Source organism: Panthera leo, chromosome B2, assembly GCF_018350215.1.
Source record: "Panthera leo isolate Ple1 chromosome B2, P.leo_Ple1_pat1.1, whole genome shotgun sequence".
Lineage (NCBI taxonomy): Eukaryota > Metazoa > Chordata > Mammalia > Carnivora > Felidae > Panthera > Panthera leo.
The window spans coordinates 1,661,030-1,665,311 of NC_056683.1; the positions used below are offsets into that span (position 1 = coordinate 1,661,030).

At 63.6% G+C, this 4,282-nt stretch overlaps 1 non-coding gene across 1 annotated transcript; it reads left to right on the forward strand.

Annotated features, from left to right (window-relative positions):
- Nucleotides 1-699: 699 nt before the first annotated feature.
- Nucleotides 700-771, forward strand: TRNAA-CGC. The gene has a single exon. It is a non-coding gene; the product is annotated as a tRNA-Ala (tRNA).
- Nucleotides 772-4,282: the final 3,511 nt, after the last annotated feature.

Sequence of the window (4,282 nt, forward strand, 5' to 3'; positions counted from 1 at the left end):
CCAGGAACCCCCCCCCCCCACCCCCACCCCCAAGCACCCAGGGCACCACTTGGAGGTCTCCCCGCGTTCCTTGATTTTGTTCTTTCGAATATCTGCACCCACAGCAGGCTTTCCGCTGGGTCAGCGGGTGTCCCAGGGAAGGACTTTGCCGGCTTCGCTCGGTGCCCCAACTTTGCTCGGCTGCCCCCTGCCTGCCCTGCGCCCCGGTTCTTCCCTCCAGTGCGGGACAAAGTCACTTCAGTTAAAGTGGGGGCAGTTCTGAGGCTGTTGTTCGTACAACCCCTTGTGGACCTGACCCTCGGGAGGGGGACCCACAGGGACAGCGGAGCGGACGCGGACGTCTCCCAGCGCGCGGCGCCAGAACACGCAGGTGCACCTGCGGCCGCCGCGGCGCGGGGCGCGGGGCGCGTCCGTCTGAACGTCGGCGCTGCGGTCCGGGTGGGAGACGCGAGCTTTCCCGGCGGAGGCCACGCAGACCCTGCCCTGAGGAGCGGGCCCGGAGCAGGTACCCGGGTGGGGGTGGGCGGCTCTCGGGTGGGCAGGGGCGCTATTCCGACCAAGCCGCTAAATGCTCTCCAGTTTGGCGAATTTGGAAGCAGCGAAGTTTAGCCCAGTAGACTCTGCAGGCCGGTTCTTAGATGGTAAAAAAAGGAAAAATAAAAGTGCTATTTTATGAAGCAGGAGAGAGGGACGCAGGCCGGGGGTGTAGCTCAGCGGTAGAGCGCGTGCTTCGCATGTACGAGGCCCCGGGTTCAATCCCCGGCACCTCCAGCCCGAGTTTTCTCCGGGATCAGGGAATCTGCAGGCTTGTTTTTCTTGTCACGCACCACCCCCGCCCCGCGCCCGCAGCAGGTGAAAGAAGGAACCCAGCCCACCATCCGACCTCCTCCACGGTCTAATTACGGACGGTGTCCGGAAAGCGCAGGACGCACACAGGACAGGGAAGATGAAACCTGAACCCGCGTTCAGGTCCTGTTCTGTGACAGCAGGGGGTCTGACCCCACACCGCGACCCCAGGCCTCTGCGTGCCCCGCGCGCGCACCCCTGCGCGACCACCGCCCGTCACCGCATGGCTGGGGTGCGGGGGCCGGAGCCCAAATCTGCTGGGGGGCGACCCGGAAAACACCCCGCGACCCAACCGCTGCACCGGGGGCCGCGGACTCGGGAGAAGCCCCACTTAGGAATGGGGGGCGGATTTCCTCAGGCCTCGTCCGGGGGGTGGGGTTCCCTCGGGTCTCGGCCCCGGGCGGGGGGTTCCTTGGGCCTCGCGCCGGAAACCCCCGAACTGCGCACGCGCGCAGCTGGCATAAAATCCTCGCGTGTCCGCGAGCAACCCTTCCACGCCGCTTCCACCCGCGCACGGGGTTCTCGCTCCTCAGGTGCGAGTCCCTGTCGGGGTGACCTGCTTGACCCGAACCGCGGTCCCTGCCCTCCCGCCCCAGACCAAGTCCCCGCGGCCCCGGCCCATCCGAGAGTTTCCACCTGTCGCTGTCCTGGAAGTCTTCTGCCTTCTGCCCCACTTGGTGGTCTTCTGGAAGGTCACCGCGCACTCGTGACGGATTCAGTAAGTTTGCATCACCTCAACCGGCTTCTTCAACCGTTTCTAGCACTTGTTTCTAGAACGCTAAGGAAAGTCATAAAAGCGAACACACGTGTTAAGGTCCCAGCAAGGATCGGAGAGAGAGATGAAGCCCAGAGGGGCAGTGTGTGTGTGTGTGTGTGTGTGTGTGTGTGTGTGTGTGTGTGGTTTGTCTGTGTGTGTGTAAGAGTGGTCGTGGGCACACGGAGGGAAGGGTGGGAATAGAGAGATGTGTAAGTTCCCTGTGTTTCCTGAAACAAACAAGGTGTGGGTAACAATTACAGAATTCCTTCATTTCTAAACATGATTCTACGTTGGGTGGATGTATCACAATGCGTTACATTTTCATTTTCTTTCGGGTGCTAGTCGGTGTATCACAGGGTAGGAATTCTGCAAAACCTGAGTCTCAAAACAAGCTTTGCTGTCCCCTGAGTACAAACAAAATCTCCCCTCTCCCAGGCTACAGGGCCAGAAGGGGTGAGGCTGGGCCGCTCACAGGCAAATGGAACAGACACGGGCTCAGGGGGCCCTGTTGTTACAGCAGCTGTCACCTGTGTGTCCGTCACACTGTCACCTGTGTGTCCAGCAGCTGTCACCGCCTAGAGCACAGGCGTCCCAGGCACCCAGACCCTCCCAGCTCAGAAACACTCTTCGGACGCGCGTCTGTGTCAGGGCGCGAGGGCTGCTCTCAGATTCCTTTTCAAGTGACCTGGCTGTTGTCTTCAATTTTCCTTCTGGTGATTCTTGGCAGAGAAGAGACCTGGCACTCGGTGTTTTCCCTTCCAGGAGCACCTATGTGCTTCCCGTGACTTTCGTAACCTCCGGGGTTAAGTAGGAAGGCTCTATAGGGCCTCAGGCTCGGCATCGGGGCAGAGCCGAGAGCGCCTGCAGCTCTGGGACCCCCGCCAGTGTCGTCTCCGAGGGAATCCACGTGCTGGGCGCGCTTTTGGGGAAATGGCTGACAGCTGGGGCCCTCACACGGCCAGGCCACGTGACGCAGATGGCCCTCCAGGTCTGTCAGTCCCTGCGGGGTCAACCTCCGTCATTACCTCGGGCGTTACCCGCCGTCATAGCGGGGTCCCTGACGCCCCACTGCTCCCGGCTCCCACAGGCCTGCTAGAAAATGCGCAACAAAGGGTACAAAGGGAAAAACTCAGTTGTCTCTGGAAGTCTGGGTCCAGATGGGAAGAGAAGACCGAAAATCTTCATCCACTGACGGAAACGGGGCGGGATGGTGGGGGGAGGGGGGAACGACCACGTATCTGGCAGTCCTGGAACGCGATGGACCTGAACCGGGTAAGAAACACCACCTGCGGGCGATGGCCGCGTCCGCGGAGAGCTGGCGTCCCGAACCGGGTTTCCACCTGTAAGGGGAAGGCAGAATGGTGACGCTGAAGTGACAGAGCCCTGAGCGCTGGACTGGGGGGTTAGGAATTTCTGGAAAACTGAAGAACGGCTGCTTGAAGCTGGTTTTGGAGCCTGGGGTTGGCTGTTCCTGCTTCAAGGGTCTTTCTGCGGCGGTCGGCTGGCGCCGGGTCCCACTGATCCGTCGAGAAAGCGTTTCCGTTCCATCGGGGAGCCGGGCGTGGGGCGCAGGGAGAGGGCCCGGGGCGCGGGGGAGCGGGGCGCGGGGGATGGGGCGTGGGGGGCGGCGCGCGGGGAACCGGGAGCACGGTGCGGGGCTCGGGGAGCCAGGCGTGGGGCGCGGGGATCCGGGAGCGGGGTCCAGGGCGCGGGGTTGACGTGAGGGCCCGTGCGGGCGGCGCGGCCACAGCCGGACCCGCGGGCGCCCGGGGGACGCTCTCTGCCTTAGGCCACCGAGTGTCGTAGCCCCGCGGGACCGCACAGAAGGATTTACTACTGAGAAGCTCCCCGGACTGATAATCTAGCAGAGATCCGGGAAGCCCCGACTCCGAGACCTTGGGACCCCGGAACCCGGTAGCCGTGGACCGCGAAATTAGGAAGGCTTCCTGGAGGAGGAGGCGGAGGGAGAGAGGGGTGAGGCGTGGGTGATGCGGCAGAGGGCGGAGGCGAGGTGAGGCTGCCACCCGGTGACCTGAGGACACCCGGGTCCGGGGGCCTCGACCCAGCCGGACCCGAAGATGCCCGGGAAGGTTCTGGGTCTCAGGAGAAGGAATCCAGCACAGACGCAACACAAGCAGGAACGTTTACTGAAGCGGAAAGTACAGTCTGCAGATGTGAGAGCAGGTGTGTGCGTGTGTGTGTGTGTGTGTGTGTGTGTGTGTGTGTGTGTGTGTGACAGAGCGCGCGAGGACGAGCCGCCATCCCGAGGGGTTGGGTTCCCCTCCCCCATGTTTCACCGCCGGTTGGGAACCGGGGGACAGAATGTTCAGGACTCGGGGCTGGTCTCCCACGTTTCCTCCTCTCTTGCTCAGAGCCTCCCGTGCTGGCGCCGCCACCCGGGGCCCGTCCGTGAGACGGGGCTTCTCGGGGAGCGCGGCCTGGACGCGCCTCTGACCCCCGCTCCCGCTCCACCACCCCCCCCCCCACCCGGGGCTGGGCACGGCCTCCTCCGCGCCGGCCTCCAGGCTTCCTCTTCGAGCCTAAGGAACCGCCACCCGACAAGGCGCGGAGGGTTTGCGTGCGGATCTGTACACGGAAGGAGGATGTGGATAGGTGGGTGGGGGGCCCAGCCGGCTCTGCATCTTTTCTCTGCCCTCCAGGTACGAGGAAGGACCGGGG